The sequence below is a fragment of the Armigeres subalbatus genome, chromosome 1 (genome assembly GCF_024139115.2).
Source record: "Armigeres subalbatus isolate Guangzhou_Male chromosome 1, GZ_Asu_2, whole genome shotgun sequence".
Classification (NCBI taxonomy): Eukaryota; Metazoa; Arthropoda; class Insecta; order Diptera; family Culicidae; genus Armigeres; species Armigeres subalbatus.
In genome coordinates, this window is record NC_085139.1 from 234,584,043 (window position 1) to 234,596,905 (window position 12,863).

Here is a 12,863-nt window from a genome sequence, read left to right on the forward strand (position 1 = left end):
CATCATATAAAAAAAAATTAACCAATATTTTTTTTTTCTCGGAATTCTGACATGTTATTTACTACAAAGTTCAATAAATTTTGTTAAAAAAACTTTTACTGTAGCTCTTAATTTGGCTGATTTAGAGCAATTTAACCTAATTGAATTAGGGTGTACCTGAAAAAACAGTATTTTTGACCTACTTTTTTTGTTTTAGATTTCTCGAAAAAGTCGTCTTCGGGTGACTTTTAGAGCTCAGAAAATGCAACTTTTGGTGGGTAAATATGCTCAATATATTTTTCAGATCAAAAGTTATAATCGTTTTTCTGTCAAATTTTTTTTTTCTTAGCCGATGTCTCCGGTAGGGGCAGACCAAAAAAATACGTTTACACGACATTTGAAAGAACAACTCAAATTCTTTATTATGTCAAAAAAATTGGAGATATGTTATTTTTTTATCTCAAGTTTTACCAATTTTACTGATGTCATGATTTTTCAAGTAAACTGATAAACCTCGACAGCGGAAGAAGATACAGACGATGTTATTAAAGTAAAACACGCGTTTTGAAAAGCCCCAAAAGTCTTCAGAAGGTGACATTCGTGAAAATTAAAAAATGAAATGGACAGATCATAAATATTGTTTTTTGATGAACACCCTAATACTGGTAAGTAAAATTGCTCTAAACAAGTGAGCTTAAGAGCTTCATAAAAAAGTAGCAAAGTTGATTGGAAAAAGCTGCGCTACAATTTTGTAGAACATTTTATGTCACTATTCCGCAAAATAAAAAAAATAAAAAAAAATCACATTTTTATAAAATGGCCCACCCTATTTTTCGATAACTCTATAATAGGGCACTGCACGGAAACATCTCTTTCTTTTTCGTTCTTCATAAATTTTGACGTTTACTGGCCTTGTTGTTTTCTAAATTCTTTGCAGCGAGAAAGAGACAAAGCAGCCCGTGTAGTGCCCTATAAGGGCCCAAGTATCCAGAACAACTTTGTAGAACAAGTTTTTTTTGCTTAAACGTATACTTAGGCCGAAAATGCATCTTTTCTCGTTAATCTTGCAATACGGTGATAATGATAAAACTTATAAAAAGTGTTAAAGCTGTAGATTTTTTATTTTTCATTTTTCACGAATGTCACCTTCTGAAGACTTTTGGGGCTTTTCAAAACGCGTGTTTTGCTATAAGAATATCGTCTGTATCTTCTTCCATTGTCGAGTTATATCAATTTATTTGAAAAAAACATGATTTTAGTAAAATTGGTAAAACTTGAGATAAAAAATTTTTGACATAATAAAGAATATGATCCATCAAAAGCAGTGGTGGAAATACTCGCTTCACGAGTAAGAAAAGAGTGTAATTGGACAAAAGATATTTTAGTTACTAGATAAAGATTGTCGCTGTCGTCGCTGTCCGAAACATCTTTTGCTGGCGAGGATAGGGGAGCTAAATGTCAAAGACGGAAAATCCATACGATTTGACAGCTTGCTACCCAACATGTTCCGGACAGCAGAACAAAGGGAACCGAAGCGACAATCTTTATCTAGTAACTAAAATATCTTTTAATTGGACCTACCAAAAATGCCACACTCGCGTGAACCTACTGCCTGCATTTTTCTGGCGCTTGCTTTGTTCGCGAGTACGGGCAGAGCAAAGACAAAAAGCAGGGCAGTATTTTGTTCGGGAGTAAAAATCACGGACGCGAGTATTTGTGGCTACTTCGAATACAATGGATAAATTTGACTTGACATAAACACAATAACAATAAACGATTATGTTCTTACTCGAACATCCGTGAGAAACATGTTCCGATGTCGTTTTATGACTTTTTGCAAATTAACCCGAATGACTCGCGAAGCTTCAGGAACATTTTTCGGGGTTTGTTTTTTTGTTTTCTCTGCGAGTAGTAGGTAGGCAAGAAAAAGGCAAAACAAATGCTCGCAATTATTTTGCATTGCCTACTGCTCGTTTTGTGAGTAAGGTTCACAGATTTCCACCACTGATCAAAAGTTGCTTTTTTTAGCTCTAAAAGTCACCCGAAGGCGACTTTTTCGAGAAATCTAAACAAAAATTGTAGATCAAAAATACTGTTTTTTGATGTACACCCTAATCCAATTAGGGAAAATTGCTCTAAATCAGCCAACTTAAGAGCTACAGAAAAAGCCTTTTTAGTAAAATTTATTGGAATAACCTGCGCTACAACTTTGTATAACATAACATGTCCGAGAAATAAAAACCGAGGAATTTAAAAAAATCTATTTTTTATATGATGGGCCACCCTAGTTTTTGGTAGCATAATAATGATGGCCTTACTATTTCGAACAATTTTGTAGAACAATAGTTTTTTCTAAAAAATATAGTTTTGGTGTAAAATGCATCTTTCCGCGTAAATCTGTATCCTGGATCATAGTGCATTGGCACCACGGTTTCTCTATTCCGTGTGATAAGTTTCTTCGGTTGTTTTCCGGGCATTCCGGGGACATCATGGCATTTCGCCGCCCCTACCTGCATCGAGAACCGTTCAAACCCACTTTCCAGCCTCCTTTCTGATCCCTACACTCAGGATTGAAGATAAACAAGAATAGTTTAGATTTAAATCATTTTAGTAATATGTTTCATTTAAACATAGCCTAGTATAAAAATAATACTATCCAATTTCAAAATATATACTAAGGCTGATTTGTGCTTGTTTATTAAAAATTGCATTATAATTTCTCTGAAAAGTTTGAAGAGACATGTTTTACATTGGTTCAGTGAAATTGAAGTTCTGCAGCGTATCAAATATATAAATTTGAACGAACGTAAGTTCATCGATATAGTTCTGTAGCGTTGATCGAGTAAATTAAACATGCGTAATTTCCCTTTACAGGTGCTTCTAGGCAAAAATTGTCGCCACAGGATGTCAGGACAAAATCGGAATTATTTACCCGGAATGATCGTATTCGGGATTGTAATAGTTAAACCAAAACGAGTTTTTGTTCGTGACCGACGCGGATTGGTACCGAAACAAAAATTAGCACCTGGTTCCTACAAGTGGCAAAATACACCGAGAAAGCTATCAGGCGGCGGAGCGTAAAACCTAAGCTGATCGGGCAGAGGCCAAAAGGAAACTCGGAATGGTCCCCCAAGCAGACGGCACTAGAGCCAGACCAGAAGAGGACATTTTTTAAGGCGGTAATGCGCTGTACTCGAGGGACATGGTTCTCAGTGGAGTGGACCTAGTGTACAACATGTGTCACTACGAAGGACCTGAGGATTCTGGTTATCTGGAGCGATTTAACCAAGTTTAATGGTGTCGTCAGTTGGGACCGGTTGATAGATGCCTTAGAATTGCACCAAGAATGGCGACTAAGGATGAAATCCTTACTACGATTGTGCTGGTAAATGTCTTTGTTGCGTAACAGATGCAGAATATGATTGGCATCATCGAATGTTTGCTCCGAGCAAGGGAATTCGAGTGGACACAATCGTATTTGCCGATCAATATAAATTAATCCCGTTAAAAAACTATGTAAGTCAATAAACTTCTGGTCTAATTAAATGGATTAAATGGATAAATAATAAAGTTTGATTTGAAAAAATCGAAACAATTTTTTTTTATTTTTTTTCTGGCGTGTCAAAAACAAAACCAAGATTATTAAAACGCTGTTATTCTATTTCCATATACTGGAATGTTATACTATACGCTAATAAATTGAATTTATACTATCTCCGCATTGTTCACGCTTAAACTAATGCGGGGTCAACCAGGCAAATAGCCAGTTAGTATGACTTTTAATCTAATTAGTATTTATTTATTTCTGAGTGTACGTTTAACAGTAGGTTCACCCTTGTGTTGTGAATAACTTGAACACCCCTATCGTCATTTGAAGTCATCGAACACACATAAACGTCATTTGAAGTCATCGCTCATTCGAGCGATCGGAACAGCCGATGGGCTTAAAACGGATTGCAATAAACGAGATGAGTCAGTTGATTCGAAACTTCCAAACGTATTAGATCGTATTAGATTCCTTGGCACGTATTCACGGTTCCCATATGTCTCGCATTCTTCGCTTTGTCTTTCCACCTGGTTGGACTGTTTCGCGCTTGTTCTTGGCAGTACATAAAACCTTGATTTCAGCCTTCCATGTGGTCAACTATATCTCATCAGCCTCTATAGATCGTTCTCATGGAGGAAATCAGGAAAACACCAGTGGGTTAGCAAGGTAAATACCAACAACAGGAATTTTGTGGCGATCGGAATCCTTCGGGAGATCCCTTTTAACGTATTCCAGTTCAGCGAAGACCTCCCAGTCGTTGGAGTCCGTCTCTGAGGCAGCATTCCTATTTGCGTGGTCATTGTCTACCTCCCCTGTGGAATATTTCCCGTCGTCAAACATATATCCCTTTTCTCTTGGGATATATAGACGCCAAGCATCCGGCATGGAGAGTTACACGATCGAATTCATGTGTTGTTGCCTTACTCGAAGCTTTCGAAGTAGCAGATCTAGTTTCTTTGAACGATGGTTAACCTAGCTGTCAAAGTTGCGTTTGACTAAAGAGCGGAGCAGAATGGATACGTTTGCGTGCGTTTTGACAGTTTTCCCATAGCAAAACTGTCAAAACGCACGCAAACGTATCCATTCTGCTCAGCTCTTAAGTTACCATCAGCGTGTGGTTACATATTACCACCTCAGGGTGTCGATCGGTAAGCAGCAAGCCATGACTCGGCCTCTTCTTGTCAGATCTTCGTGGCGTGCACACGCACTGACGGAGAGCTGCTATCATCGCATTTTGCTTCAGCGAATTCTAAATATTATAAATTCAGTAGAAAACCGAATTATAGCCGTAAACGTAATTGGAACCTAATTTCGGAAGTGGTGCGCTGTATAGCAAATCACCAAATGAAAACAGCGCATCACTTCCGAAGTTAGGTTTAACGTATGGATTGTGAGAAAAGTCCAACTTCGTTAGCGGCTATAATTCGGATTTGCACTGAATTGATAATAATTCTCGCAAATATCTTTGTGTTTCTGCCTCGTGTCTATCACTGAATGGCCGACAGGTCTAGACGTCAAACGTTATCACAGCTTGTCACAATCACTGTCAGAACGGTGGATAGCAGGGCCAGCTTGTCGACTTCTCCATTGATAATCTCTCCCCGGTGGGATCCGGCAACTTCCGGAATCTCACAAAACTCTTTCACGTCAAGCAGTGACTACCGTGAAAACGGCCTTGTCGGATGCTTTTCTCCAATCTTTACGATGGAACGTCGTTGCCGGCCATCCTGATTTGGAATCGTATGAATAAAACCTCACCAAACCTCGTCAAACCATTTCGATTGACGGCGGATTACCAGCAAGTATTCAATTAACCATCGTTGCCAAAATGTGTTCAACTGACGTTGGATCAAATCGTATGACTTTTCCAGGATTCCAGGACGATGCAGCTCGCTACACGGTTTTCCTTCCGTATCTTCGCTTGTGAATTTCACTCCATTTTAGCTCAACTGCAGAAAGTGGTTTGGAGTGAGTGCCTCTGCTTCTGCAGATTCAAGCGGCAAGTACGTCAATGGCCTTGAGTTTTTCATTTCATTTCATTTATTTATCACGTTTGTTTAAAAAACTAATGCTTATGATCCCTACTGAACTTATGTTCTTTTAAAGGGTCGTGAAGTACGACTTAACTTACTATGGTATCCTAACCACTAACGTACTATATAGTTATTTATGTTACACTTTATATGAATTCGCAGACTTTTCTTAAAGCTATGAATTGAATTCGAGTTTCTTATGCTTTCGGGGAACAGATTGAACATTCTTGGGCCTAGATTTACAAATCTTCTTCTTCCGATCTCCGTGCGGAACCCAGTTTGTTGTAAGAGGTGAGCGTATCTCGTGCGATGTTCATGGGGGGCAGCGTTGAAGGTCCAGTTATGATGAAGATTTACATTATTCACTACTTTATACATCGTAACTCCTGTTTGGAACGCATACAGTCCTAATACGGGTACAATATTATTCTCCAGGGTGGTGTACATCGTATTTGTTGATTGCAGGAATAGAAGTTTATAGATAGCCTCAATGCACCGATTTTGTTGAATTTGTATTTCCTTGAGGTACGTATTATAGTATATACCCCACACTGCTATACCATACTGGTATCGGCTATGTATGAAAGCGAAATACATCTTCAGTAGTACATGTTGTGGAACAAAGGATGACAGCTTCCGGATGATTCCACATAACGGTGAACAACTGGCTATCACTTGACGGATATGGACGTCCCATTTCAGTTTACAACCCTCTCTGCCTCCACGACCAGCGTCTGCAGCCCCTCGTCAGCAAACTTTCCTTCAGAATACGCCTTCCGCATAGCCGCTTTTACTGAATGCACTAGGCGTCCCCTTACGCCTCCCATGTGAGGTGCCCCAGGTGGTATGAAGCTCCATTTAGTGTTAATTCCAGTAAATGTTTCGGACAGTTTCTGACCTATCTGGTGTCTAAGTACTCGTTCCGTTGTCACTGATGACATAGCGGGTGGCCCTCGATGAACTACGAAACGACGAACACAGGATATGCAGGACTCCGTTGACAACGTATAAGCGATTTCAAGTTGCACTGCACGCACGCAGGTAAATAAAGCAACCCACCGTTTGACGTTGGACCTTCCCAGCTTCACCAGCAGTGGCCCGAAGTAGTCTACTCCTGTGTATGTGAAAACTCGTTCACCGTTGGCGGAATTTCCGGTCTAGCTCGGCGAATCTTGCAGGTAGCGCAGTCATGACTCACCTTTTTGACCAACAAACGAAGTCTCGGTATACTATACAGTTGGCGGATCTCGTTGACCACGGTTTCTGCATTTCCATGACGGTAAAGCTGATGATAACGCTACACCAAGAGTTGCGTTACCTGATGTTTCATCGGCAGGATAATAGAATGACGCACATCGTCGTAGCTGATGTTGTCAATCGCACCTATTCGGCCACGCTCGCGGAGCAAGTCTCTGTGATCGAGCATTGGCATCAGTTGGTATATGGTGCTGTCCTTACGATTATCTCTTGGCCGGACTCATTTGGGGCTTTGTTTGACAATGCGGCAACTTCATCTAAGAAGGACTCGCTTTGCACCAGCTTCAATATCGTTTCTTTTGCTGTTTGAAGTTATTCCTGGTGTAGTTGTTCTCTGTATTTCGGCTGCTTCTTGGCCGAGTTATGCAGACATCGAAGAGCGTATGCGGTTGCTCGTTCTAGCTGAGCCCAGGTGGAGAACCTTTCGAAATCTATAGTTGGTAGAACAAACAATGATGCAGGATCGAGGCGCGTATTTCTTCACAAGTACCGCTCACTTGCTCTGTGGGTCGAGACCAATCAGCTTCCGTCAGGCGCAAACAGTCAGGACCTTGAACTGTTGGAATCGAAGTATGGTCCGCTGCCCCATTTGGTAGCTTCATCTGCTGGGTTTAACTAAACGAAGTTAACCATCGCCACTCACTTGTCGTTGTGTGCTCCAGAACCTCACCCACTCTAAAACAGACAAACTGGCGATAGTTTCTGGGATCAGCCTTTATCCAAGCCAAAGCTGTTCTGGAGTCCGTCCAAAATACTGCCTTTGCGATAGGAATGTCGTGTTTTTTTTTCGGACGAACTTCGACCAACATACTCCTAGGACACAGCTTTGTAATTCCAGTCGCGGACTTTAGATTTTGCAGCAATGAGGCAGCACTGCGCATCACCAGCTTCGTTGAACGTGTGCTAATAGCTCATACAACGGTAGGCGGCTTCACTAGCGTCAACAAACACATGCAGCTCGGAGTTGTGATAGGTCCTCTGATTTGCTTGCGAGAAGAAGCATCGTGGAATTCGTACCTCAGAGATGTAGTCAATCATTTGAACCCACCGTTGCCACTTTGTTTAGACCCAGTCAGTACCTACTCTCCAAAGGTCTTGAATAAGTACCTTGCCGTGTATGATGAATGGAGAAAGTAACCTTAAAGGGTCGAACAAGGTCATAACACATCGAATTCCAAGGCTGTACTGCTGTTCGATCTCCAATTATGCAGTTTGAACCCTCCGTTGTCGTGTACTTGACGTACGTCGCACTTTTGCTGCTTCTTCTGCGGAACTGAAACTCGCCAAATAGTCATTACGTAATGCTCGTTTACAATTGCTTTCGCCGCTTCACGGTACAGCTCGCGATGTTGTTCGGCAGTTCGACTTTTTAACAAATTGCGTCGAAGTCGGTGAACATGTGCTGCCGAATGTAGCGACGTCCATTAAATAGATGACAGGCTTCTCTGACGGATGGGCGCGCCACAGGAAGCGCTGAGCATTTTTATCTGCTTCACGAATTCGAATTTGGTGGAACATTTCCTGGATGTCAGAAGTGACCGCTACCGCCGGTGGAGATTAGTTTTGAGCTCGGGGTGGCGGTCCATCCGGCGCTCCAGACATACTAGTCGACTAACTGCCATAGAATAGCTGTTTGGGAATTTTACTTGGTCTTCTTTCCAGATCAGGCCTGTTTCGAAACGCTCTCCCACCCTTCGCGTTGTAGCTTCCATTATATAACTATAGTTAATGCTCGCTTCTCCTCTTTAGTTAGTGGAACTTCCGTCGATCGCGCTCCAGTTCCTGCAATAGCGAAGAAATCTTTCACTGCTTCACTTGTCACTGGAGCATTCACAGATATGAAAGCTGTGGCAGTCTTGAGCGATGTTTTCTCGTGGACCATAAACACACCAGCCTAGTCTAGTTTTTACCGCCACAAGTGCTGAACCATCACCTTCCCGTATTTTGAGAGGAAGTGCTAACCGCAAGTTGTCCACACCGATAAGAATTTTAGGGACCGCATCCTTATAGTTAGCGATCGGGATGCCCTTTAGATGTGTGTGCACCTTAACCGCTTCTTCCATGTCGAAGCTTTGACGGGGAAGTCCGAGACTACTAACCGTTCTTGCATTCACCAACTTGTGCCACCTGTCTTGATTAATTCCAGCGATTTCTATCGTTATTTGTTGCGAATCCTTTTCCGGTCCACCGTAAGCATAGCGGAAGCAGATTTCCTCTAACACTCAATGAGACAGCCAAATCACTTTCTACCAAGGTTAGGTTGAAGCCCTCGTCAAGAAAGGCGAAAGTTTTGATTGAACCACTTGTTTCGTGCAAAGTTACTGGAATGATCCGAAACAGAGTTGAAGAGGCCAACAGACGATGAGTATGATTCTCTGCTATCTGCACACGTGGGGCAGACGGCTTTGGGTGTCCTCCGGATGGGTAAAGAAGTTTGTGGCGGTTTGTGCACATTTTCCGGGTACGGCACGCTCTCCTTCCATGGCTGAAGAGACAACTCTGACATAGGTTCAGTTCGCGAATCCTTCTCCAACGGTCGTCGACGTTTAACAGGATGGACACATTGCAATCCCATAGCCGATGGCCGCCCTTGTTACAGTGAGCACAGTTGAACTGCTTCAGTGCCTCCTTCGGCTCACGCGCTGAATCTCCTGATCTGCCAGAAGTCTCCGCATGGGCGTTGACAAATCCTTTTTGATTTGGTCGATCACGAACGTTATTTCGTTTTACCTGTGGCTCGAAGGTCACCACACTGGTTGCATCTCGCACCGCAGACGCCATGTAATCACCGAAGATTTTTAAATCAACGTGTTGGAACCCGCGTTTGTATCCTGCCCACATTATCCGTTGATTCGCGGGAAGGTTAGCCACAAGCTCCTGTAGAAGTGACGGATTCGATAGGTGAGCACGTTCGTTCGCAGCTTCGATGTGGTCACATAACGTCCGAACTGCCATTCCGAAATCAATAAATCCTTGCAATCTGTCGGATCTTGGAGCTGGAATTTCGCGCACCCTACGAAGCAGAGCGTTGATCAGCAACTCCGGGCGACCGAATCTCATTCGTAGCGTCTCGATTACCTGGGGCACCGCTGTTCCAGATGTATGGCCAATCTTCATATAGAATTTTCGCTACACGACGGAAGCTTGCGGGTTCTCGGACGGCGAGATCATGCTTCGTCTTCAGAGATGCCTAACTGGAGCTGCACTCGAAAGGGTGCGCAGTCGGTTGGTGTTTCGGTGCGCACCCTTTCGAGTGCAGCTCCAGTTAGGCATCTCTGAAGACGAAGCATGTTCTCGCCGTCCGAGAACCCACAAGCTTCCGTCGTGTAGCGAAAATTCGATATGAAGATTGGCCATTCAGCTGGATCACCACTAAATCGGCGAAGCTCCCTAGCCAGTGACTGTTTTGCTGCGAGCTGTTGATGTGTAGGTCGAACTTGATCTGATCAGGGAATTGCTTGGTTTTGTTGAATGCTTTCTGAATGACGAGGGGACAGAGACAATTCAACCGCACCCGAGATAGGATTACGAACTTGCACGTCGGCTGGGATCCGTTCAAATTGGCTGTCATGTGAAGTCGTACAGCCCAAGTGCGCGAAAGATTGTCGCGGCTGCTCATGGGGATTTGTAAGAGGGGTACTACGTTTTACCGGGCGCGCGCACTACGCAGCTGCTCTCGGGTAATTTCATTATCGGTCGTGGTGATAGTTCCAAATGTTTCGGATGCATTCCAGCAGACTTAACCGTTTCACTTAACGACAGCCAGCCTACTTGGCTCACCGGCTTTTGCTTTGAACGGACGAGATCCGATAGGTCGACTCCTCCTACCGCTCCTGCTTGTGAATGACGTTCGAATGGAATCAAGTTCGCTTCTGAAACCATGGGCATCGTTCGGCTGGCTTTCGGGATGGCACCGGTTAGCTTTCCCACGTACGATGTACTTGACTTTGGTAACATGCATGTATCAGGTCGTCCACTTGCTGCTGTTCATGGAAGCCCTCCAAAGCTTTGCGGCACATTTCCAGTTGGGCTTGCAGATCTGAAAATTGTTCAGGTGTTGGATTGGCGCGAACCTCGCATTGCTCAACCCGGTTCATGAGTTCTAACAGGGCAGATTTTGGATCTTTTCTCGTCTGTAGTGAACGCACAGTGCTCGGGTCCAGTCTTGACAACGGAATAGAGACCATAACAGGTACTGTTGGTGCAGTGGATTTCGGTGTATCCGACGGTGGCATCGATCGACGAGTAGCGGTGACTACTGGTGCACCGGGAAGTGGTGGTGTCGTAATCCGCTTACTGGCTGCGGGAGATGCTGCTTCATTCGCTGCACCAACGAATGAGTCATTGATAGGGTGATTCTAAGTCCCGGATCCACTGAGCGCTCTGTTGATCAACTTTCGCTGCTCTTCCAAATGACGTTGCTGTAACTCCACCTCTACACGAGCCCGCTCTAACTGTTGTTGTCGGAATTTCCTCGGCAAATTCTTCGGAGTTTATTCGGCAAATTCTTAAAAAAAATCTTGGGAAAAACTTTGAACTTTTTTCGGGAAATCATTCGGAAAGATCATTGAAAAATTATTCGGAAGTTCTTCGGTAAATTCTTCGAAATATGCTCGGCAAATTTATCAAAATTTCTTCGGCAAATTCTTTGAAATTTCTTTGAAAACATCTTCGACACTACCTCTGAAAGTTATTCGGAGTTTCTCGGGATCAACGGTCCAAACACCACCATTTCGGACAACCCAACACTTGCAATATCGTCTCCGCCGAAGCTGCCGCAAACATGTTTCCATCGGAAGGAAGCCCCTTTTGGTCCAGACCGACTCTGCCAGTGTGTCATCCCCGCGCTGCACCCTTGGATTCAGAGCCTTCTCGCTAACCATTGCCAATACACGACATATACCTGGGTCCCACGACATTGCGAAGCTCCCAGCAGCATCACTGCCCACCCCCTTACTGGTTTCGGAGCCGACGCTTCGCAACGATGTTCGACCTCCTGGCGAACACAAACAAAATAAAAAGGTGCACAAAGGATTAGGAAGGTTGTCTGGGAAGATTGGGATCGCAGCTGAAGAGCCTCCATTACGCGTCTATGACCTATTTTGCCAATGATATGTCCAACATTAATACTTCCCTAAACGATCGTGCCTTCCAACCAATGCACTCTGGGCTATAGTACTTGTTCTCATTCCATCTGCCTCGAATACTTTGTCCGTCACCCAACTGAAATCAATTTCGAATGCGTTGGCTGCCACCAACTCATCGAAATTAAAATACAGCATTCTTTCCAAGACTATCAACGTTCTTCCTTGACGGATTTTCGATGTTTTGAAATGGAATATCCCTTGCACGGTAGATCTAGCAGATCTTGAGATTCCCAGTAACACGATGCCTACAGAAACTCTCATATGACCACTTGAAGGATGATGGGGACATCCCATCGAAGATCGGCATGGATTTTTATATGGACTATTTCCACAGCGGTTTCGGTTCAGTAGAAAGTGCAATACAGTTTTGCTCTGTGGTGCAGAACATTCGTGATTTGCAAAAAAACGGTCGATTATGGACGTCGATGACAGCACATTCGGACTATTGTGGCATCCTGAGTCAGACACGTTCCGTTTCAAAGTTCTCGAATTCTATAGGGAACCTTCAATCACCAAGCAGATCGTTGTCTCTGAGATGTCCAAGCTGTTTGACTCATTGGGCATTCTTGGTCCAGGGATCATCCGGGCGAAAATATTGGAAATCGAACTTAAACTGGAACGAACCGTTTCTCATCGCACTTAATGCTGAGTGGGAAAGTTTCAGACTTCGTTTAGAAGTTCTTAAATGGTGTCATCGCGTGCCGTCTTCAACCGCCAAATCCCAAGTAGCTCCAATCCAAACTTTGTCGATTTCCCGCTTGGAGCTCTGCTCTGCTGTACTCCTGTTCCAGTTATACCAAAACGTAGTGAGCTGAGCAGTATCAACATAACACCATTGCCCTACTTTTGATCTGATTACATCCATCTCCATCGGAACACTGCAATACGTTCGTGTCACGG

The 12,863-nt window shown here is 43.4% G+C and overlaps 1 protein-coding gene across 6 annotated transcripts in view; it reads right to left on the bottom strand.

Annotated features, from left to right (window-relative positions):
• Window positions 1-12,863, bottom strand: part of LOC134205897 (guanylate cyclase soluble subunit beta-1) — a 244,713-nt gene that overhangs the window by 1,836 nt on the left and 230,014 nt on the right. The window lies entirely within an intron of this gene.